Raw genomic sequence first — 26,216 nt, forward strand, 5'->3', positions numbered from 1 at the left:
AACATATTGCCACTTTGTGTCTGCAAGGCAATGGAAAAACTTTTCCTGAATAACTATTTTACTCTCTTAAAGTCATGAAGAAAAGTGCAGCAGTGGATTTAAACCAAAAAAAAAAAAAAACACAAGAAAATTGAGTTTAACTTATTCAAGGAACAGGAAATAGGTTGGAATTGAGGCATGGGAATCTAATAATGATTAAGTGGAGGGGAGGGGATGAAGCTTACAAGAATAGAATATATTAGGGAATCTACTGTTTAATAGAAAGGGCTACTTTCAAATTTCCCAGTTTGTAAAGTAAATCCACAAAATTAAAACTTAGTGAAGTTTGTCTGCATTTCCTATAACTACAAATGTTTTTTAGTTAAAAATTGCAGTTCTCCTGCATCCTCAAAATATGTGCTATTATTGTTTCCAAATTTGAAATAATTTTTTGTTGTTATTGTTTTTAGCACTCCAAAGTCATGTGTCTATGGCCATACCACACTGAATGCACCCAATCTTGTCTGACCTAGGAAGTTAAGCAGGTTTGGGCCTGGTTAGTACTTGGATGGGAGACTGTCTGGAAACACCAGGTGCTTTGGGCTTCCCACGTAAACAATCTGCCTAAAACATTAGAGAAGTAGATTCGATCCCTAGGCTGGGAAGATCCCTTGGAGGAGGAAATGGTAACCCACTCCAGTATTCTTGCCTAGAGAATCCCATCAGAGAGAGGAGCCTGAAACGGGCTACAGTCCATAGGGCAGCGCAGAGTTGGATGCGACCGAAGTGACAGCATGTGTGAAAAGTCATTTATGAATTATTTTAATAGGAAATATCTTGACCAACAATGTATACAATGGACATATGAAAATCTCCTGTAAGTCTTCAAAAAAAGGTAAAAAAAAAAAAAAAAAAAAGAACCTAAAAGCTCTAATTAATCTAAAAAGACCTCAAGCACAGGTAAAATTTGCCCTGAAATGTCAAGATTATAAAGCCAAAAACCAATTCTGTGAGTACATTAGATAAGATGTTAAACATTAGACATAAGACAAATTTCTTATACTGACTGAGTCATGAGCTTTGAATTACTTCTCTGCATGTGCCTTCTCTGTGTTGAGAAATACCTGTTAGATGATGCCCAAATTTCTGAAATTATTAGAGAGCTCCTGACTCATTGAAAAAGACCCTGATGCTGGCAAAGCTTGAGGGCAGAAGGAAAAGAGGGCCACAAAGGATGAGATGGTTGGATAGTATCATGGAAATGAGTTTGAGCAAACTCCTGGAGAAAGTGAAGGAGAGGGAGTCCTGGCGTACTGCAGTCCATGGGGTGACAAAGAGTCAGACAGTTTAGTGACTGAACAACAACAACATAATATAAAAGCTCCATCCCAAAATCACAACTGAAAGCTCTTAGTCCTAGTAATACAATAAGGCTTATCTTCAGAAATAAGAAACAAAAGATAAGAAAACTGTATTTATTTCTTTTCTGAAGTAATGATTCTCTTTCTCATAATTTTCTTGAAATAACAAAAAAATCACAGGGCAACATAAATTGTCCACGAATATTTAGAAAGGATCATAAGTTGTTTAGAAAGCAAAAATTCCATTTCATAGATAAAATAATTTATAAACCTGTCCACTGTATCCATACACAATAATCAGCAGCCAATTAACTTCCTAGATGTTCTTATAATTCTCAATCAATAACAGCTGATTACTTTATTTTCCAATTAATGATTCTCTCCTATTAATGACCCAAATGCAACTTCAAAAAGAAGTGAGTGAAAATTATCACATCAGAAACAACCCCATAATCATTTCATAAGAGGATAATTTAGAGATAAAGCTTCATTTTGATGAACTGAGGCCAATTAGGCAGTATATATTCAACCTTAGGCAATGAAGCCTTTTAAACAAAGATTTTTTTTTAATTGGGAAGAGGGAATTATGATGATGAATTACTACTTTCACTTTTTACTCTGAGATTTCTCAGTTGAAATAGAGAAATACAATGATATAATCCAGAGCCCAGAAAGCTGAGATTACATTCTTTGTGCAGAGGGAGTTTTAAAAAATAGGTCCTACATGTCCAAAGGGCACACAGATAACTTCTGAGTAACTCAAACATAAACAGGAAAGAAATCTGATAGAGAATCTTGGTGGTAGTCCAAAGCAGTTCTAATTACTGCCACTCTTTGTGAAAAATTTTGAATTAATAGGATGGGAGGACAAAGGAAAAGGCAAGGCATGATGAACCTTCCAACTTTATAATCTGAAACCTTGACCCTCTTTCAGAGTGGGCCTCTCCCCATGAAACTGCCTGAGCTGATGGATGAATGAGTATTTCATGCAGTGGGAGAGGCCTTAAAGAAACATTTCTCTGGTTGTTTTACCTGTGTGAAACATCATCATTATGGAGGGAGTCAGGCTCTCCCCCTCATGAAAGTACCAAGAAATTCTAAGGGCATATGTTTATGTGAGTAACAAGTTATTTGGGTCTGTTATTTAGCATCAGTTAGGGCCATGTTTCCGCCTGCACTATGTGTGTCTATTTTGTGTATGAATACTTCTTTAATCATTATTTCTATGTATTATCAGTATTCCAATAAATTCAAGGTATCCGTGATTGAATACCATATAGTCATTTTTTATTACAAAGATAAAATCTTTGATAAGATTTTTTTTGGCTAGATCAAATCTGGTGAATAAATAAATGAATACACCATGTATCTTTAACAGATCGATTTTATTCTGCCCATAAATACTGTGATAGTTACATCAATTCAGCCGCTTATTTATTGGGCCACTGCTGGACTGTTCTAAACTTTCTCACTGATGAATAGTGCTCTGAAAGTGAAAGTGAAGTCACTCAGTCATGTCCAACTCTTTTCGACCCCATGGACTGTAGCCTACCAGGCTCCTCTGACCATGGGATTTTCCAGGCAATAGTACTGGAGTGGATTGCCATTTCCTTCTCCAGGGGATCTTCCCAACCCAAGGATCGAACCTGGGTCTTCTGCATTGTAGACAGACGCTTTGCCATCTGAGCCACCATGGGTTGAAATCCAATAGGGTTTCTGATATAATTTTGTGAATGAAAATAATGGTTTGGAAGGGAAAACTTTTACCAAAGCATTTTGTGTTGGGAGTATGTGTATTCATGGGAACTTCTTAAATTTGTATATTCATGAGAATTGCTAAGATGTATCCTCAGTTGCATGGAGTATGACACATAGGTTAACACCTCACCGCCAGTTCCAAGATCATCAGTATTAAAGAATCTGCCTGCAATGTGGGAGACCTGGGTTCAATCCCTGGGTTGGGAAAATTCCCTGGAGAAGGGAAAGGCTACCCACTCCAGTATTCTGGCCTGGAGAATTCCATGGACTGTATAGTCCATGGGGTTGCAAAGAGTTGGACACAACTGAGTGATTTTCACGTCTCGTCACATCCTCAGAAATTTACCACCAAGAGTAAAATCCTTCCACGTTGACTAACTTTTTAGAAATAAAACGCAAGGATGGAACATAAACTCAGAAATTTCCTACTCAAATATGCATAAGAGAGAGTAGCAGAGGAAAAGGAAAACTTAGTCTCTGTTTAGCATATTGGCATTCAGTAGCCAGGCATGCTGCAGTCCCTGGGGTCGCAAAGAGTCAAACATGACTGAGCAACTGAACTGAACTGAACTGAACTGAACACATTATCTTATTTGTCTTAACATCATGAAAAACTGTGACCTATTCTATGACAACGTCATGAGTGCTCGCTTTTCTGAAGAACCACAAGGAAAATAATTCTTTAGTTCTTGGTGCCAAGAAAATCTGCGTTACTTAGAATATATTTTTTTACTAAACATTAGGTCAGTCTTGTATCTTTCTCTTTTAGAGTTGGTTGGATAAGGCTGAGGGGGATGTTGAAACACATTTATACAAATGTACAGGACTTTTTGCTATACATCTCAATATGATGCTATTATACTGACTATATCAAGATCAAAAAGAAAAAGATAATGTTGCATTCTTATTAAAGTCAGTTTTCTCAGTTTGATTATAGAGCAAGCAGATAGGTGCACATGTTGGAAGAAGAGAAAGCAAAGAGTAAGGATTTCAACAGATGAAAAATCAGAGGAGTTGTCTTAAGAGGGAGGCAGGAACAGTGTCACATTCTCAATGAAGAAAGGGCTTTCTTGGGTCCAGTGGGGTTGACTATTGCCAAACTTGTGATTGCATGCTATGTTGCTTCAGTCATGCCTGATTCTTTGTGACCCCATGGACTAGAGTAGCCTGCCAGTTTCCTCTGTCCGTGGGATTCTCCAGGCAAGAACACTGGAGTGGGTAGCCATTTCCTTCTCTAGGAGATCTTCCCAACACAGGGATCAAATCTACGTCTCCTGTGTCTGCTGCATTGCAGGTGGATTCTTTACTGCTGAGCCACTGGGAAAGCCCCAAACTTGAGGTAACTATAAATAAGGACAGAATCTTAGTCTCTCTAAAATTCAATATAATTTTTCAGACAATATTTCCCTCGCCTCTTTTAAGATACCTATTTGAAATTCTCTTATGTAATTCTCTTATTCTTTCATACTATTCATCATCGGTTTATAGCTTTATTTTTATCCATTTATTCTTGGTCTCACACACCTGACTAAGGGTACCAGGACAGCAGGGATACACCATTTTATCCCCAGGGCTTAGTCTTGTCTAGCAAATAATCTTAAATACATGTTTTAAATATGTGAATGACGTGTCTTCTACGTACTGAGAAACCCATTAAGAAAACTTAAGGACAGAATCTGAAATTATTCCAGTCTTGGTACTGTTAATGGTAAGGGCTTAAAGAATGAAGAGAATCACTTTACTGAGACAGTTCATAACTTCCTTGTCCTTTCCTACTTAAAGTAAGAGTATTGTCTTTGTCCATCTGGGCTACTATAATAAAAATGCCATAGATTGAATAGCTTAAAAAACAAGCATGTATTTCTCACTGTTATGGAGGTTGGATGTCCAAGATCAAAGCACCAGCCAGTCTGTTGTCTTCCTACTTTGCATACAGCTATCTTCTCCATTGTATCCACAAATGGTGGGGAACAGAGAGAGGAAGCACACTCTATCATGTCTCTTTTTATAAGGGCACTAATCTCTTTCATGAGAACTCCACCCTTATGACCTAATTACTTGCCAATACCTCCTGATACTATCACAATGAGGGTTAAGATTTCAGAATATGACTTTTAGGGGAACATAAACTTTCACTCCATAACAGGTTTAGAATAAGTTGTAGATTGTTACAGTTACTGGTAGTTCTTTTGAATAAAGACAAGGCAGTTTTAATATGCCCATCTTTCACTTGACCTGTTGATATGAATTACACAGATAAGTGCAAAAAATTTAATGAGACATGCTCTTGCAGCAATCTTAACTGTGGTTAATGAAGCCTGAAAAAAAGAAAATTAAATTGTTAGAAAGTGGAAATAAAGGATTTTATAGTCAGATGCATTTTTGTATATTAAATATTGTTTTGTGAACCTGATTATACTTAAAAATACATGCGAAATAGATTTTTATGTGGACATGCATGCATGTTCAGTAGCATCTGACTCTGCAACCCCATGGACAATCACCCACCAGGCTCCTCTGTTCCAGGCAAGAATACTGGAGTGGGTTGCCATATCCTACTCCAGGGGACCTTCCTGACCTAGGAATCGAAGCTGCATCTCCTGTCTCTCCTGCATTGGCAGGTGGATTCTTTACCACTGTGCCACCTGGGAAACCCTTTTATGCAGACATTTGAAATATAAAAGAACAAGTAATCTAACACCATAGCATCTTTTTCTGAAGACAGTTCAACAAGAAAATGGATAAACAATCCTAAGGAATTCTTTGAATTCACACAGGATAGTGAGACCAAGAGGTCGTGCCTCTCGTTATTATGATCCACTAGATACTTTTTTTTCAGTTAGGAGAGGTTGGCACCCCACTCCAGTACTCTTGCCTGGAAAAATCCCATGGACGAAGGAGCCTGGTAGGCTGCAGTCCATGGGGTTGTGAAGAGTCGAACACGACTGAGCGACTTCACTTTCACTTTTCACTTTCATACATTGGAGAAGGAAATGGCAACCCACTCCAGTGTTCCTGCCTGGAGAATCCCAGGAATGGCGGAGCCTGGTGTGCTGCCGTCTATGGGGTTGCACAGAGTCGGACATGACTGAAGTGACTTAGCAGCAGTAGCATAATAATGAACGTTTTGATCCACTTGAGGAACGGATAGATATTGGCTTAATTTTCTAGCTATTTGTTGGGTCACCCTCTCCTGAAGACAGCGTATTGACTAGAAAGGCAGATATGCTTTAACTTGACAAGGGACCTTTAATTTTAGTGTCTCTTTAAGGCACTTATTGGTAATGATCAACTAAGGGACACTGGGATCCACGGACAGAATGGTATCCATACCCAGAGGGAAGAAAACTGCAGCTTTGCATTAGTGCTATAATGCTTTTGCTTCATTTTTATGTTCTACGTATGGTAATCAAGAGTCCCATTAAAGTAAAGAATGAAGTCTGGTAGTCTGTTGCTTATTATGCACTCGCATCATTGCTATTTGCTTTTTCAGTAATGGCGATTTCATTTCTGTCAAGAATTATAGACTTTTCCAAGGAAATTCTTACCTTGAGAGGATTCAGAAATTGCAGTACCTTCAGGCAACACTTAACATGGATACAAAAAGAAATGAGGTTCTTACTGACAAGAAAAATGATTGATAAGTATACGCTGAAGAAATCATGAAAACATTAGTAAACCCAGGAAAACTATTCAGTGGAATCAGCTCTATGTAAATGAACATCAACATTTGCATATTTCCTTTTCCTTCTTCATACATTAAGAGGCCCCAGGTGGTGCTGAAACAAGAGTGCAGTTTGTTTTGGGATTCTGTAACAATTTGTGTCTTTTGCTCATTCACCAGCTGTGTCAAATATGGTGCGTGATAGCTGGTCGGATCTTCTCATTGTAGAAAACATTTTCTTTTAAAATCTGGTTCTTGATAGTCATGTAAGTGGAAAGTAACTTATGACCTAGAAAACCATGATTTAGATCTTAAACTCAGAGTCTTACTCAAGAGAAAATATAGTCCCTTATTGTTTTAGAAAACCTAACCAGGTACAAAGAAAGTGGTATTATCAGTGAAAACCAAAGCACTGGAAAAAAAGGAGAGGAGAAAAAAGATCACAGTAAGAAGATATTACTATGTTATCTTTTCTAAATATTAAGATAACCAGAAATGAAAACTTCTCAACTGTTCATTTTAAGAAAATTGGCCATACAAGACTGTAATTAAGGATGTTTACAAAATGTGTAGATCCCATTGAAAAATGAGAATGTGGAGACCCTTGTTCAAAAAACAGGGGGGAAAAGTAACAGTTAAAAGTACTAAGATATGAAGCTCTTTCTTTTAAAATATTTTATTACTTATAAAACACAATGGAAGAACACATGAGTATTAACTTCAGTTCAGTTCAGTTCAGTCGATCAATCGTGTCCGACTCTTCGCGACCCCACGAATCACAGCAGGCCAGGCCTCCCTGAGTTCACCAACTCCCGGAGTTCACTCAGACTCACGTCCATCGAGTCAGTGATGCCATCCAGCCATCTCATCCTCTGTCGTCCCCTTCTCCTGCTGCCCCCAATCCCTTCCAGCATCAGAGTCTTTTCCGATGAGTCAACTCTTCTCATGAGGTGGCCAAAATACTGGAGCTTCAGCTTAAGCATCATTCCTTCCAAAGAAATCCCAGGGCTGATCTCCTTTAGCATGGACTGGTTGGATCTCCTTGCAGTCCAAGGGACTCTCAAGAGTCTTCTCCAACACCACAGTTCAAAAGCATCAATTCTTTGGCACTCAGCTTTCTTCACAGTCCAACTCTCACATCCATACATGACCACAGGAAAAACGATAGCCTTGACTAGGCGGACCTTTGTTGGCAAAGTAATGTCTCTGCTTTTGAATATACTATCTAGGTTGGTCATAACTTTTCTTCCAAGGAGTAAGCGTCTTTTAATTTCATGGCTGCAATCACCATCTGCAGTGATTTTGGAGCCCCCCAAAATAAAGTCTGACACTGTTTCCACTGTTTCCCCATCTATTTCCCATGAAGTGATGGGACCGGATGCCATGATCTTCGTTTTCTGAATGTTGAGCTTTAAGCCAACTTTTTCGCTCTCCTCTTTTACTTTCATCCAGAGGCTTTTTAGCTCCTCTTCACTTTCTGCCATAAGGGTGGTGTCATCTGCATATCTGAGGTTACTGATATTTCTCCCGGCAATCTTGATTCCAGCTTGTGTTTCTTCCAGCCCAGCATTTCTCATGATGTACTCTGCATAGAAATTAAATAAGCAGGGTGACAATATACAGCCTTGACGTACTCCTTTTCCCATTTGGAATGAGTCTGTTGTTTCATGTCCGGTTCTAACTGTTGCTTCCTACCTGCATACAGATTTCTCAAGAGGCAGGTTAGGTGGTCTGGTATTCCCATCTCTTATAGAATTTTCCACAGTGTATTGTGACCCACACAATCAAAGGCTTTGGCATAGTCACTAAAGCAGAAATAGATGTTTTCTGGAACTCTCTTGCTTTTTGCATGATCCAGCGGATGTTGGCAATTTGATCTCTGGTTCCTCTGCCTTTTCTAAAACCAGCTTGAACATCAGGGAGTTCACGGTTCACGTATTGCTGAAGCCTGGCTTGGAGAATTTTGAGCATTACTTTACTAGCATGTGAGACGATTGCAATTGTGCAGTAGTTTGAGCTTACAAATAGTAAAAAATAACATTTTGGTATCACAATTTTATAAAATACAGTAACCACTAATTAATATGATAGTAATTCATTATAAGATATTCCTGGCTCATTTTCTATAAATTTATTTACTAAGTCATCAAAATTTATATTTTTAACAATTTCATTTTCAATCAACATAATTACAAATGATGTCATTTATGCTAGGCAGATGTTTCACAACAAACAATTTGGATATTTTTAAAGTTAGAAGTGTCATTATGATGACACAGCTAAAGCTATTAAGAATATTTTATAGATGGACAATATTGGAACATATTTTTTATAAATTATTTCCAAGTTTTAGTTCATATGGAGCTGTTGATTCTCAAGGAAAACTGTTCCTAAAAAGATTTATCTTTTTATACACATCAATTTCATATCCACCTGAATTTAATTTTAAAAGTAAATTTATATAATAGCTTTTTTACGTTTTCTCTGAAATTTCCTTTAGCTTATATGGCAAAAAACCAAACATGACTTTAAGATTTGTAAATAATTTAAAGCACTTGCTTATGCATTCTGTCACTATATATTTAACTACAAGGAAAAATATTAATTGTCTTTATTCTTAACAACTGATTCACCAAAAATTGCATATTGTAATCCAGTTTGCACAGATCAACTATCTTTACATTTAATTTATATTTTTAGCCTATGGCTACTTACTTTGCAATGTTGTAGCAGCTTTCAAAAACAGAACCTGAACTCTAAAAGTTCCAATAATTCCATGATATGCCTTATTGAAACGTCAAATATATGCATTTATTTTGTTATAATGTACTGACAAAGTTTACTGCCTGAGCAGTTATCTTTTCTAAATGTTAGTTCAGTTCAGTTCAGTTCAGTCACTCAGTCTTGTCTGACTCTTTGCAACTCCATGGACTGCAGCACGCCAGACCTCTCTGTCCATCACCAACTCCCAACTCATGTCCATTGAGTCAGTGATGACATCCAACCATCTCATCCTTTGTCATCCCCTTCTCCTCTCACCTTCAATCTTTCCCAGCATCAAGGTCTTTTCCAAAGTGTCAGCTCTTCGCATCAGGTGGCCAAAATATTGGAGTTTCAGCTTCAGCATTAGTACTTTCAATGAATATTCAGGACTGATTTCCTTTAGGATTGACTGGTTTGATCTCTTTGCAGTCCAAGGGACTTTCAAGAGTCTTCTCCAACACCTCAGTTCAAAAGCATCAATTCTTCTGTGCTCAGCTTTCTTTGCAGTCCAACTCTCACATCCATACATGACTACTGGAGAAACCATAGCCTTGACTAGACGGACCTTTGTCAGCAAAGTAATGTCTCTGCTTTTTATTATTTATTTATTTATTTATTTCCCCAGTGGTCTGTCTGTTTTATTGACAGCTGGATGCTCAAGCCTTAACAGCGTACTTCTGGAGTGGGTACAGCCGCTCCTTCCGCTGCTGCTTCTTGGTCTTCAGGTTCTCTTCATGCTTGTTGAGCCATCAGCACATGGCACCTGTTTTCCTGGGCCGCAGATCCAGGGGCTTGTACTTCTTGCCCTGATAGAATTTCCTGAGGTTCTCTTTCTGAGTCTGGTTAATGACGGTCAGTACGCGGGCAATGGATTTACAAACCACTCGGATCTTGGAGAGTTTGGAAGCCGCGCCGCCTGTCACTTTAGCCACGCGCAGCTGGGACAGCTCCACCTTTAGGTCTTCCAGCTGTTTCAGCAGCTCCTTCTTGCCGCGAAGGTCTTGAGCCTTAATCTTGGCCTCTCGGGGCCTGGGCCTGAGGTTGGGAGAAAACTGAGGTGGCACTAGGCCACTTCACAACGCATCCCACGGGTCAGGCTGACAGATGGATTCTCAGGTCTCGCCACACGCCCTCCATCCCGGCCCCTGAGCCCCACAGCATGCAGATGGCGGCCTATTTTTCCACACTCCTCTACTTTTTAATATGGTGTCTAGGAATCATGAATTATTCCATGAGCTTCCCAAGGGGTGCCAGTGGTAAAGAATCCACCTGCCAATTCAAGAGACGCAGGAGATGCAGGTTCGATCCCTGGATCAAGATGATCCCCTGGAGCAGGAAATGGCAACCCACACCAGTATTGTTGCAGGGATAATCCCTTGGACAGAGAAGCCCGGTGGGCTACAGTCCACGGGGATGCAGAGTGGGACATGACTGAGTGACAAAGCAGGTGCACACATATGCAGTTTTCATCCTTCTGTGACTGACCTACTTCACTTAGCATAATATCCTTATTTCATCCAGGTTGTTGCAAATGGAAGAATTTTCTTTTCAAGGCTATAATATCTATATCTGTACCACATTTTATTTATCCACTCATATGTTGATGGATATAAGGGTTATTTCCAAATCTTGGCTATAAAACATGGTACCTGTAGTTAACAATATGGTGTTGTGCACTTTAAAATATATTAAGAAGCTAGATCTCATATTGTGTCCTTACCACAAGACCTAAACACACACACACACACCCAAAAACATAAGGACATTTTTGGAGATAATGGGTATGTTTAATAGCTTGATTGTAATGATATCACAGGTATATGGATGTGGAAAACATTTCATGGTGTAAACATTAAATGTGTGTGATGTTTTATCAGTTATACTTCAACAAAGTTTAAAAGAAAAGAAATAACATGTTTGTTAGAAAATGACACTTAAAGGAACCAAAACTCACTTCGTCTAACTTATTCACAAACAGAATGATGTCATCACTTTTGACATTCTCAAAAGGAGCTAGTTTAAATAATATTACTAATAAATATGCTGGCATCATGTATAACAGATTTCATCTAGAAAGGAAATATAGGGTTAGCCCTTTTTATATTTTTGGCCCATATAAATAACTAGCTTCTCTTGTGCACAGAATTGGAGTTTAAAGTTCACCTTTCCTGCTCTCAGTTTAAAATTTTACTGTTCGGTTCTTTCTATAAACCTTAAGCAATCCTTAAATTCATAACATATAGTAAGTTACAAAATTGTCCATTTGGTTCTGTGGCTACTGCACTAAGCTAGTAATTTTGAAGTTTGAATCAGTGTCTGAAATGCTTAGTCTTTCAAAGCTCTATCTTGACTTACATACATTATATATGAAAGAATTATGATATTTAATACTAATGTGAATTCTGTTTGTAAAGTTTGCATATTGCTATGTTCAAAATCAGTATCAATTAACTGAAACTACTAGATTCATTGCAAAGAAGGTGTGAAGTGATACAAAATATATTTCCAAAGCAGTACTCAAGTTAAGCTTTGATTATAAAAGTTAGACAAATTTAAATCGAATAAGTTTTAAATAAAAATGCAGTACATAAAATGAAAGCTTAAACACAGCAATGGTTTTAATAAAGGCTCATTTAAAACTGTGATTCTTGGCAAGCATAACTATTACTACGTTAAACTATAAAATCTATATATTCACAGGGCAAACAGTATTCTCTTTGTTAAGTCAGAGAATTTAAAAAAAAAAAACTATTTCAAGCTACACTAATAAATTTTTAGTGAGTCCTTTCAAGTATCTTGCCAAAACATTAGATAGGTTTAGGGGGGTGCTTGGCTGAAAATTGATCCATAATAAATTGATTGATGTCATCACTTGACTATACGTCTTCTACGTTCTATGACTTAGGTTGTAGTACAGTTGGATATGTATTTGACCCATCAAGAATTTCTCCTGTGAATTGTTTAATTATAAAAAGTAAATGGAAAAAAAGTAAATGAGAAATATCCATTGTACCCAAGTTTTGCTATGTACAACTGCAAATATTCATAATGATAATTTTAAAAGCATTGAATACTTTTTATATTCCAAGAACTATTCTTGGCACTTAAGATACTTCAGTGAACAATAACAACTCAATCACAAGACTCTCATGTTGCTTCTGTGGTTCTGAAAGAAGCCAGAATCACATCTGACTTTCTGGAACTATAAGAGCTGCAGTAATTATCCAAAGTTTGTGTCTTAAAATGTGTTGAGATGTTGACTATGTATACAGTAGAAGACTCATAAAATATCATGGTTTCCTACAAAGCAGAATACTTCCTACAAAGTCCAAAATACTTTTCTATGAATAGCTATGCTGCTAAGTCACTTCAGTCGTGTCCGACTCTGTGCAACCCCATAGACGGCAGCCCACCAGGCTCCCTTGTCCCTGGGATTCTCCAGGCAAGAATACTGAAGTGGGCTGCCATTTCCTTCTCCAGATATAAACACATGTAAAATGGAATCAGAAACAAAATTATTTACTACAAAAGTAAAATGTGCAAGGTACTGTGGTAGAAACTGGGAAGTATGAAGTAGAATAAGACATAGTCCTGCACTTAGTTCAAAATCCACTCTTCTGACTCAATGCTTTAAGAACACAGAGGAAATACTAATCATAGCTTTAGGCACCATCTGGGCAAAAGTAGTAAAGCTGAGACCCAGTCCAAAGCATTCAACAGAAAGAAACTCCCACCTTTGTTCTTGAAGCATGAGACGAGTGAGAAGGATGTACAATTTTATGAAAGGAATTGCCATATTTCAGGAAGGAAAATAGTAGGTCAGGAAGACCTCCCATCTCCTTTGCAATGAGAAGTGAAGACCTATTTTATCCACCCCCGCCTATTGGGAACAGGAGGTACCATTTGTCTCAACATCACACTGAGCTTGAGGGGCAGAAGGTTGGGTTCATTTCTCATTACTTTTTCCATGCCCCTCTTCTCAATGGACAGGCTTTCGAGCCAGGAGCCTTCCAGAGCCCCAAGACTCACTGTAAACACCTCCCTGCTCTACACAGAGCATTTGTACAATGCTTGACATTGAGATACTACTGTTTCATTTAGTCACTGAGTCTAGGCTTTCCAACTTTCCTGACAGAGTGCAAAAGCACCATGTTCTCAATCTTCTCATGATCAGGAATACATTTTTAAGCCCTATAAAGATAACTCAATAAAATAAAGCTTTGTTTACTGAAGAATGCAGCAACAGTGGAAATGTTTACATTTATTTCTTTTTCTGGCTGTTGCACACTTGCTTCTGGCAAGTAAAGGTCAGAGTATACAGGCTCCATTCTTACTGGTGCCCCAAGAATTTATATCTTCATCCAGGTATAAAAAGGCTTATATGATAGAAAAGACAAAGCTGAACTCCCTCAGAGCTAGCAAAAATATGAATAATTGCTGGAGGCCCAGAGGGAATGGCTCCTTGCCATTTAGCTTCTGAACACCATTATTGTCCTTTCTAAAAATAGATGATAATGTTCCTTCCTAATGATCTACTTTGGAAAGTCAATCTCTTTGTTTAAATTTTGCAATGGTTTGCTTTAGAAAGGTATCAGTTCAGCTCAGTTCAGTCGCTCAGTCATGTCCGAGTCTTTGCAACCCCATGAATCACAGCACGCCAGGCCTCCCTGTCCATCACCAACACCCGGAGTTCACCCAAACTCACGTGCATCAAGTTGGTGATGCCATCCAGCCATCTCATCCTCTGTCGTCCCCTTCTCCTCCTGCCCCCAACCCCTCCCAGCATCAGGGTCTTTTCCAATGAGTCAGCTCTCCGTATGAGGTGGCCAAAGTACTGGAGTTTCAGCCTCAGCATCAGTCCTTCCAATGAACACCCAGGACTGGTCTCCTTTAGGATGGTATACATGCATTTAAACAGACGTATAGAATAACTAGAAATACAGTACACCCAAAATGACATATGAGTATAGTAGTGTGAATAATACATATATATATTATCATAAGTAATAATATATAGACCTTATTTCATCGAATTGGATCTGTCCAAACTCAGTTACCTGGAGGAAATGATTGTACTGAGAAGAGGTAAATGCTAATAGCTCTAGCCCCTTTTTGGCTTTCAGTCCAAGTTCTTATGGCTTATTTGCCCAGCTGACTGGCCAGGAATGAGTGAAAAGAGCAAGTAACTAGTGGAAATCTTGCTGTTCTGCAAAGTCTCATTGGTATATCTGAAAGATTAATTGCAGAAGCATTGTGTCCTGTCTACGACTGTGCCAACAGCTTGAGACTAAGCAGTTGTGCTTCTAAAACACACTGAAGGGACTTCTGGCAGCCTGACCCTTCCTCCTGTGCTTCTCCAAGTTCAAGTGTAAAAGATGAGAAAAGAAACACAACTACATGAAAAAAAACAAAACAACAAAAAAAAATGTGAACAGGAGTTTGTATGACCTTCTTAACACACTGTTCAGAAACCAAAAATGAAATAATTAGAATATTATGTCATGATTGTATTTGGCTTTGGAAAGCCATTTATTACTGTCACTTAGATTCCATCTTCTTTCTCTACATCTAATGGATAAAACATGTAAGAATGTGAACAAAGGTATGCAGACCTTCAAGTTATAATTTCACCTAAACAATATTTTATCATATAAACTACAATTGACATATCTATTTCTGTCCCTTAACATTCTATTATGTATTGTAGTTGTTTCAGTTCAGTTCAGTTGCTCAGGCATGTCTGACTCTTTGTTACCCCATGGACTGCAGTTTGCCAGCCTTCCCTGCCCATCATCAACTCCCAACGCTTGCTGAAACTCATGTCCATTGAGTCAGTGATGCCATCCAACTATCTCATCCTCTGTTGTACCCTTCCCCTCCCGCCTTCAATCTTTCCCAGCATCGTTCCCAGAGTCTTTTCCAATGAGTCAATTCTTCACATCAGGTGGCCAAAGTATTGGAGTTTGAGGTTGTATGTATTGTAGTTTTTTATGTACCTATATTTTCATTTTTGCAAACTAAAACTACCTAATACAGAATACACATGTAATTCATTTTAGTATTTTCTCAGAGCATATGGACCTACCTTTTGTACAAACTCAGTGAATCACTGAAGCATCACTGTACTTACATTCAAGGATTTTGGATTTAAAGTGCCATAAATGGAGATCCCAATTCAGCCACCTGACAGTTGTGTCTCCTATGATAGTCACTGTCATTTCTTCACCTGTAAAATGAATAACTCATTCATTTGTGTGTGCTCAGTTGTGTTCGACTCTTTGTTACCCCATAGTCTGTAGCTTGCCAAGCTCCTATGTCCTTGGAATTTTCCAGGCAAGAATACTGGAGAGGGTTGTCATTTCTTCATCCAAAGGGTCTCCCTGACCCAGGGATTGAACCCACATCTCCTGCATCTGATTCTTTAACACTGTACCATCTGGGAAGCCCGGGAATAAATCATACCTAGAAGCATTGGATGGCATCGTCTACTCAATGGACATGAATTTGAACAAACTCTGGGAGATAATGAAAGACGAGGAACCCTGGCATGCTGTAGTCCATGCGGTTGCAAAGAGTCAGACACGACTTAGTGACTGAACAAGAACATGAAGTATTAAATTAATGAAATGAGTTTATACATGTAAAATGCAAAATGTAGTGACTCACACTTTAAAAAAAAGTCTGGCTCACTTCTCCTCTTCCAAACTTCAGTAAACACTGGTGGATAAGTATAAAAATGACTATGACGGCCTTACAGGTTCTGATTTGTCCGTGAGTTACTTTATATACATATATATATATATATATATACATATATATATATATATATATGTGTATGTATGTATATATTTGCCTATAAAGAGCCTATCATGGATGTTGTAGCTTTGGACAGGATTTCTTCAAATTTTACATTTGAATTTGAGTAAAAATATAAATATTTATTAAATACAATCCTGCTAAAATATCAGAATATTAAATATCTTCAATATCAAGCATGCATGCTCAGTGACTCTGTCATGTCCAACTCTTTGCAATCCTATGGACTGTAGCCCACCAGGCTCCTCTGTCCATGGGATTCTCCAGGCAAGTATACTGGAGTGGGTTGCCATGCCCTCCTCCAGGGGATCTTCTCAACCCAAGGATCAAAAGCACCTCTCTTGTGGCCCCTGCACTGCAGGTGGATTTTTTTTATCACTGAGCCACAAAGAGATACCCAAAAGTAACTATAATTCACTGAAAACAGTAGAATATGGTTTTCATATTCATAATACCCTCCTCGCATTCAGATGTGCTCTTAAGCCTATGATGCAGCAAAGGGAAGGCAGATTAACAAGGGATACTTGAGTGCCACATGAGCCAGAACAAGTCAAATCCTATGAAATAGAGTCACCTAGGAAAGAGAACTAACTGAAATTTCAAAGTTCTCTTGACTGAAACATGTATCACCAGATTATAGTATGGATCTTCGTTGAGTTATGATGGAGTTTCATCTGGTAAACAACTTTTGTTGAAAATAACTTAAGTGGAAAATGGATTTAATACACCTAAACTACCAAGCAATGTATGTTAGTCTCAGTTCAGTTCAGTTCAGTCGCTCAGTTGTGTCCGACTCTTTGTGACCCATGAATCGTAGCATACTAGGCCTTCCTGTCCATCACCAACTCCTGGAGTTCACTCAGACTCACGTCCATTGAGTCAGTGATGCCATCCAGCCATCTCATCCTCTGTCGTCCCCTTCTCCTCCTGCCCCCAATCCCTCCCAGCATCAGAGTCTTTTCCAATGAGTCAACTCTTCGCATGAGGTGGCCAAAGTACTGGAGTTTCAGCTTTAGCATCATTCCTTCCAAAGAAATCTCAGGGGTATATTAGTCTAGCCTACCTTAAATGTGCTCAGAATACTTACATTAAGCTAAGTTGAGCAAAACCATCTAACACAAAGTCTATACTTTAATAAAGTGTTTAATATCCCATGTAATTTATTGAATATCATACTGAAAGTGAAAAATAGAATGGCTCTATGGGTACAGAATGGCTTTAAGTGTGTGAACTGTTTAACCTGTTGATCAAGGGTAAATTGGTAATTGCACCTCCCTGTCACTGGCCTGCATCACAAGAAAGAATCGTTTCGCAAATCACCAGCCAAGGAAAAGACCAAAATTTAAAGTATAGTTTTTACTGTATGCATATTACTTTTGCACCATGGTAAAGTCAAAAAATTTTAAGTTAAGCCATCACATGTTGAGGACCATCTGTAAATTTGTTCATTTATTCAAAAAATATTGAATGAGTAACAACTATGTTTGGGCTTTCCTGGTGGCTCAGCAGTAAAGAATCCATCTGCAATGCAGGAGACCAGGGTTTGATCCCTGGGTCAGAAAGATCCCCTGGATAAGGAAACGGCAACTCACTGTAGTATTATTGATGGTCTCGGAAATCCCATGGACAGAGGAGCTTGGTGGGCTATAGTCCATGAGGTCGCAAAAGAATCAGACACGAGCTAGCAACTAAACAACAACAACAACTATGTTCACTAGATTCATAGGGATAAAACAGATTACAGAAAGCCTATATTCCTCTGGATAAAGAAAAGATCAAACTTTCCTTCAGAGATGGGCCAGTGGAGGCCCCTAAGACAGACAGCAGCGTGTCTATCTTAAATGGTTGTGCACGCCTCCTTCTGTTGTGATTGTTATAAAAATAGCCATGCTACCAACTGGTTGTGGGACAGTATCTTTATTTCTATCCCAATTAAATCTGGTGACATTAATTTTAACTCATATCTGAGAATTTCATGCTTTTTCAATTTGATTCAAATTATTTTCCTCTTTCCAGAGTCCTAAAGTTGCTGTCTCACAGAAGTATGACTGTCTAAACTATATGAAGTTCATAGTCCAATTTGTCTCTATTTCTTGGACTCCTGTTTTGAATTTCCTCTAGTTACATTAAAATTTTAGTTTCTTGTTCAGCATGGAGATGCTTAAACAGAGACATTAGCATAAAAAGATAATAACATTTTGGCAGCGTATGAAGAATCAGAGAGAACCGATTCCAGAAGCTAATTATGGAAATGTCTTCTTAGAAACTTTCCACTGAAAACAAGGCACCCTAGTCATCTACACATCTCTCTGGGTCTTTTGGGGATTTATACATTTGCTCGATTTTCCTTCAGAAAAGTCATCAGGATAATGCATTTGAAGTATTTATGGAAGTATACTGTCACTAATAGCTTCACTGTTTTGTTTTATAATTCACTTCACTGAAGTGGATGTGTACATCCTAGTCTTAATGATGGATTGTCAACACATGGTAGTAAGCAAAGAGAGAATCTGGGTAGTTTCTTTAGAGACAGGACTAAATTCAACAATTGATAATACAGCAAATTTGGTTAGTTTGAAATTATCAACAGTGTGAATTGAGCTAAAGATCCACAGAGGGCCAACTGAATAACTCATCAGGAGTAACTACCTCAAATAATCATTAAGGGCAACTCAACTCAAAGAAACACTCTTGTAATCTCTTCCCTAGCTCATTTCACTTAAAACCAAAGGAGATAAATCATTTTTCAAATATTTAAAGCCCAGCAGCATATAAAGGAAAAAGTAATTCTTTTTATACTAAAAAACCAAAATTATTCTAATAAAATTTATTGTTACCCAGCCTCCAATTAGATTAGACATTTGCTGAACTTAAGAAATTACTGAGAATGCAGTAGTATTGATGGGAGCATTTCTGGACTCTGGGTTGGTGTTTCTAATTTTTGAAGAATTTTTCTAACATCATGCAGAACAGCACTTAATAGATAAGTCAAGTATTAGTCATTTCATTCAAGTGAATATGACTTTAATATATTCACAGGACTAGAAGTATCAAATACATCTCCGTAATGTTGATAGATTATCCCTGCTCCCCCAAAGAAAAAACCTTTAGCCCAAAAACTTTTCTGAATAAATTCATGTCCAACTGAGTAATTGGGAGCAGAGAAGTTTCCTTTAGACATTTGCTAAGAATTTTGGAAAGATTGTCTAATATGTCAAAATACTTTGGACAGGAATTGGAAGGATGTTATATATTAGTTTTTTATTGTGGCTATAAAAATTTATCATAAACCTAGTAACTTTAAAAACTCCACAAATTTTATATATTTTAGTTCTATTGGTCAGAAGTCTGACACAAGGTTCATGAGCTAAATTCAAGGTGTTAACAGGGCACCATTTCTTTTTAGAGGCTCCAGTGGAAGATGTGCTCTTGCCTTTTGTAGTTTTCAGAGGTCACGCACGTTCCTCGGCTTATGGTCCTCTTTGTCTTCAATGCAATTAGCGTTGCATCTCTCTGACCATTCTACCACTGTTAACATCTCCCACTCTCACTTCTGCTTTCCTTCCTCTTACAAATACCATTGAGATTGCATTGGGCCCACCTGGATTATCTAGGATAATCTTCCTATTGAAAAATCAGCTGACTGGCAACCTCAATTTCTTCGGCAACCTTAATTCTCCTTTGCCACGTAAACTAACACATTCACAAGTTCTGGGGACTTGGGCATGGACATCTTCAGGGGGCAGTTATTCTGCCTATCACAGGGAAAATATGCCTTGCTATTGGAAGAAAAGTTATGACCAACCTAGATAGTATATTCAAAAGCAGAGACATTACTTTGCCAACTAAGGTCCGTCTAGTCAAGGCTATGGTTTTTCCTGTGGTCATGTATGGATGTGAGAATTGGACTGTGAAGAAGGCTGAGCACCGAAGAATTGATACTTTTGAACTGTGGTGTTGGAGAAGACTCTTGAGAGTCCCTTGGACTGCAAGGAGATCCAACCAGTCCATTCTGAAGGAGATCAGCCCTGGGATTTCCTTGGAAGGAATGATGCTAAAGCTGAAACTCCAGTACTTTGGCCACCTCATGTGAAGAGTTGACTCATTGGAAAAGACTTTGATGCTGGGAGGGATTGGGGGCAGGAGGAGAAGGGGACAACAGAGGATGAGATGGCTGGATGGCATCACGGACTCGATGAACGTGAGTCTGAGTGAACTCCAGGAGTTGGTGATGGACAGGGAGGCCTGGCGTGCTGCGATTCATGGGGTCGCAGAGAGTCGGACACGACTGAGCGACTGAACTGAACTGAACTGATTGGATAGGAAATTTTTTTTCTTATTATTAGTATCTGCACATTTACTTTTCCAGTAAGCCCAATATCTTCTGCTAAGTAAACAAACCAGCGCATTATATATAATTTTTTAAAAAACATACATAAACACATATTGCAACTTGATCAATTATGTTTACCTTCTTGAAATAGAAGAGTAAGGTACACACAACAAATGAAGTCTAACTTTCTGAAATTGACATGCGAAAAGAGATTGGGTTGTAAATAGGTAATGTATAAAAGTGTGACTTTAGAAATGTAAATGATGTGGAAATTTAGACATTTTATACAAATGCTCAGTTTTTGTTATGTGTTGAGAAAGTAAAGAAAAAGCCCAAAGACAGCAGATTGGCTTAAAGGAGGGGGAAGAACTAGAGGTATTGTTCGTAAAGTAGAAGCAAAGTAAAGAAATATGATTAGGAGCTGGTATTAAGAAAATCTTACAAAAGGTCAACAAAATTCAATGAGATAAATTTGAGAGACAAAATATCTATGTCAATCTGGGTCAAATTCAGTAAGAACTGATGCACAGAGGCAAAAATGTGGAACTTGACTTTTAGAGGTGGATTTTTGAAGTAGACAGATACCTTTGCATGGCACTACAACTTTTCATGTTCTTAACAATTATCTTATACTTTCAGCTTCTGGAAATGTAACAATAGAAAATCTCTTATAAAACTTCTCATCGCAAGAAAAAAAAGAAACTATATGAGGTGATTGTGTTAATTAAACTTATTATGGTAATCACTTCTTTATATATATGTATATGAAATATTGTATTGTGCACCTTGGACTAATGTTATATGTTAACTTTAATACAATAAAATGAAAAAAAAAAAAACATTTTTAACTTCTGTAACAAAATTATCTGTCTTCAAATAAAATGATACTTTACTAAACTAATGATTATTTGCATTATGTTTATGGTAAAGACTTAGGTTCTATGAAAATATAAAAATGCTGCTTTTAGCATTTTATTTTATATGGGCAGATAGAGTATAAATATGAAAAAATCTTAAATAAATAGGCAAATATTTAATGGTAATACATTAATTACTGATTATGTGATTTCATAAGACCACAAATAGGCTTCTGTTAGGAAAAATAACTGCAAAAAAGCAAGTCTTGTTTTGTTTTTGTTTTTTTTGTCTGTCTAGGTAAAAAGCCAGTTTAAGCCTGAGTAGGAATTCAGTAATAGTGACTTATTATGGGTTTTTAAGAGTTTTAATGAGGTGATCAAAGCATTGTTTGGGAAACTAGTCCAACATAGTAATAGATTATGCAAGAAAAAGATCAGTCATAAAGACTAGTTAAGATTTTATTTAATAGTCCAAAATTAAAATAAAGAGAATCACTGTGTTAGAAAGGGACTCAAGGCTTAGATGGGAGAGAATCTTTGAAAGGAAACCAGACAGTGTGAAGTGGAAAATAAGAGAATTTGATGATAATGGACATACAAATGATAAAAGACAAAATTCGATGATACACAAACTACCTCAAGGTAGTAAGTGTATGGTCATTCAATAACATAAATGGCAAAATTAACTTGAAAAACCATACGGGGGTGGTGGTGGGAGACATGTAGTGGTTGTGTAGGGAGAGGTTGAAGTATATAATGAGTTTGTTTCCTCAGAAGATTCAAAAGCAAAAGGAAAATAAAAATTCATGCAATTTCTTAACCCAGAGAGAATTGCTGTAATTTTTAATAGATCTGTTTTCATATTTCTATATACTTTAGGGGAAATGTTTATTTTAAAAAATAAGCTGTACTCTTTGTTTATTGGCAAAGTTAAAAAGCCTTTGATGAATAAAAGCATTCTTAGGCACTGTTTATATAAAATGGTATTTCCCTCCCACACAGCAACTTGGCAATATGCAAAGAAACTTTAAAAAATATTTAAGACTTTGTTTATAACTCTAATTCTAGGAATTACTATTAGAAAATAATCAGAGATGTCAATGATTTATGTACAAATGTGTTCATTGAATGTTGTTAGGAAAATCAGAAGAAAACTAAGTATAATTTAGCATAATTTGTATTCTATAGGGATTATCTTAAAATGTTCTTAGAAATTTGGAAGAATTTATTTGGAAAATTTTGGGGGCTAAAGGTTGTTTCTTTGGGGGAGCAGGAATAATCTGTCAACATTATGGAGATGTATTTGATACTGCTAGTCCTGTGACTATATTAAAGTCATATTCACTTGAATGAAATGACTAATACTTGACTTATCTATTAAGTGCTGTTCTGCATGATGTTAGAAAAATTCTTCAAAAATTAGAAACACCAACCCAGAGTCCAGAAATGCTCCCATCAATACTACTGCATTCTCAGTAATTTCTTAAGTTCAGCAAATGTCTAATCTAATTGGAGGCTGGGTAACAATAAATTTTATTAGAATAATTTTGGTTTTTTAGTATAAAAAGAATTACTTTTTCCTTTATATGCTGCTGGGCTTTAAATATTTGAAAAACGATTCATCTCCTTTGGTTTTAAGTGAAATGAGCTAGGGAAGAGATTACAAGAGTGTTTCTTTGAGTTGAGTTGCCCTTAATGATTATTTGAGGTTGTTACTCCTGATGAGTCATTCAATTGCCCCTCTGTGGATCTTTAGCAAACTCTGGGGAATAGTGGAGGACAGAGGAGCATGGCAAGCTACAGTCCCTGGAGTCGCAAAGAGTTGGACCTGACTTAGCGACTGAGCAGCAACCTGTTGTCTGAATTTATCCTTTTCATTTTCTCAGGGGTCTCAACAACCAAATCAGACTTTCTTCACTAGACTTCCCAGGCACCTCTTCTGGTTTTCTTCCTCTCGATCAGCCACTCTCTCTCAGTCTCTTTTGCTAGTCTCCCTTCCAACTTCTAATAGTGTCCCAGGGGAGTCCTTGGGCCTCCTATCTTTCAATCTCTCACCTCCTTAGGGAATTCATCTGGACTACTTGCCTTACATCCATTCAATATTCTGATGATTTATGCCTAAGAAGTCAGATTTCTTTCTCAGTTACACCTCTGAATTGTTAACAGTGGTTCAGTATCTGACATGGATGTCCCATGGTCATCTCAAACATAAAATATTCAAAACCGAGCTACTGATCTCTGCCTTGTCCCCATCTTAGTAAGGAGGAACTCCATTCTTCCAAGTTCTCAGGCCAGAAACCTTGGAGTCCTTCTCTGTTCCTTTTATGAACAATAACCTGTTCTGTCAGCAAATGCTTTTGACACTCTCTTCAGCATATATCCAGAATGCAATCGCTTCTCATAACATCCACCACTATTAATGTGGTCTAAGCCACAGTCATCTCTCTCCTCAGTCCTTACCGTAGCTTCCCAGTGATTTTCCACACTTCCACCATTGCCCCCAGGGTCCTTTAAAATAGATAACTCCAAAACACATAACTAAAGAGATGAGGCACTCTTCCAAACGCTGCAGGGACTTCAGATTTCACTCAGAGTAAAAGCTGAAACCCTCAGTAAGTGTTGTCTTTCCATTCTCCTTGGCTTTCTGATATCATCTCTTATTCATCTTCCTCTCACTTTCTTTACCTCACCCCATTTGCTGTTCTTTAAACGTGTCAGACTTGTTCCCATCTCAGGGAGTATTCCTGCATGAAATACTTCTCCTTTTCTGTGTTTATGGCTCACCCCCTCTTCCCTCAAACCTTTCCTCAAATGGAGCTTTGAAGTCTTTAACTGACCGCCATTTGCAAAATCATCACCTTTGCTCTCAAAAATTTCCTATCTGCCTCACCTGTTTGCTTTTTTAAAATTACTAACATCTTATATTTTGCTTAATTATCAAGTTTATCGTCTCCCTACCACACACACACTAGAATGTAAGCTCTATGAGTTTGGGGACTTTAATCTTTTTCTCTGCTGTATTCACAGTACTGAGAATAGGACCTGGCAAAAAAAGGTAGGAGCTTCATGGGTGAATGAATAAAACCAAGGGCAAGGACTGTATAAATGAACTGAGAGGAGGAAACCTTCCTGTTACTGTCTAACAGAGCTCAGGGATTTCTAGTTTTCCTGCCACTTTATTTTTTAGTTAAAGTTTGAATGATATTTAAAATTAAATTTCACTGATCTATTCATAGTTCAAAGGTGTTTTTTTTTAAGAAAGAAACTTTAATTTTAAACCCATTAAAGGTGACATTTTAGAATACTGAAATGAACTAAAATCAGTTTGCATTTTTATATTTAAAAATCTGTGTCATGTTCTCAGTTTAATTTGTACTTTACTTAGAAAGTAAAATAATGAAAACTAAAAGTTTTCATTTGATTTCAGTTTAACACACATTTGCTGCAGGTCAAACATGTGCCTTTTTCCCACCCAAGAAAACACATAAATTTTTTTTAAATTATTTTATTAACTTACATAATTTAGTGAAATATTTGTATTACATTTAAAAATATTATACCACCATATATTTATATGCTTTATAAAGCACACATATGCACACACATGCACATATACTAGAACATTTAAACTGATTATTTTGTCAGTGTCATCAGCAATATTTTCCAAAATTTTATTAGCCTAATACTCTATTTACAAGGATGTTAAACACATATTTTAAGCTACATATAAATGCCGAGATCCCCACTGAGAATCGTCATGCAAAATTTTTAAGTGGTTTATAGGGTTGTAATGACTCTCAATACCAAATTGTTTTTTCAACTTTTTCTCAGGACTTCTAAACATGCAATACAAATAAAAAGTGTAAAGCATGTAAAAAATATGAGGTATAGTAGTAGTCTTGCTTTGGAATCTGTGTGCTGCCAGAAGACATAAAAAGGAATATAAAATTTTATCATAAGGAAAAAATAAAAACCTGAAAAATATTTTATACATTTAATACATCTAATAAATAGCTCATCATATTCATAGTAATTTAAAATGAACATTAAGTTCTATACAATGAGAAATTGCCCAAGATGAAAAAATATTGTATTAGCACAAAAGGAAAAGATCCTATCTCCTATATTTCTACACATATATTTAAGACACCCACACATCCCTGAAAGCATAAAGTCTATGTTGCAACTGTAATCCCTGGTGTATTATGTAATGCCTCCAATCGTCCCATGCTGTTGCTATATTTTTTTTCCTCTTCACTTGAACTACAAAAATCTTCTGGCCAAAAAAAAAGCAACTTATTTCTGATTATTGCACAAAAGTATACACACGAAAGATGTCAATTCAAAAGAAAACTTTCACATTAAGATTTCTTATTTAAGAGAACTACCTAAACAAAACTTGCCAAACTTTCAATTAAGTCAGTACTTAGATGTCATACTTTGAAGAAGACATGGAAAGATTAACATTTCATTTTCATCATAAAATGAAACAGGCATATTCCTAAAACAATCTTCCAAGTTCCTCAAATACTGAATTCCATCTACTCTCAGATGTTCACAGAAAGGATACTTAGATAAAGATGAACTCACCTCTCTGAAAAATCTGTTTTCCTTTCTATTTTAAGCTACATCAAGAGTGATCCTGGACAAATATATTTTTTAAATGTTTCAGGATATAAATATTG

General features: G+C 37.2%; 2 pseudogenes; one reads left to right on the forward strand and one right to left on the reverse strand.

The window, feature by feature from the left end:
* Positions 1-465: 465 nt before the first annotated feature.
* Positions 466-584, forward strand: LOC114111351 (5S ribosomal RNA; annotated as a pseudogene).
* Positions 585-10,161: 9,577 nt separating this feature from the next.
* Positions 10,162-24,026, reverse strand: LOC101123264 (large ribosomal subunit protein uL29-like; annotated as a pseudogene).
* Positions 24,027-26,216: the final 2,190 nt, after the last annotated feature.

The sequence above is a fragment of the Ovis aries genome, chromosome 1 (assembly GCF_016772045.2).
Source record: "Ovis aries strain OAR_USU_Benz2616 breed Rambouillet chromosome 1, ARS-UI_Ramb_v3.0, whole genome shotgun sequence".
Lineage (NCBI taxonomy): Eukaryota > Metazoa > Chordata > Mammalia > Artiodactyla > Bovidae > Ovis > Ovis aries.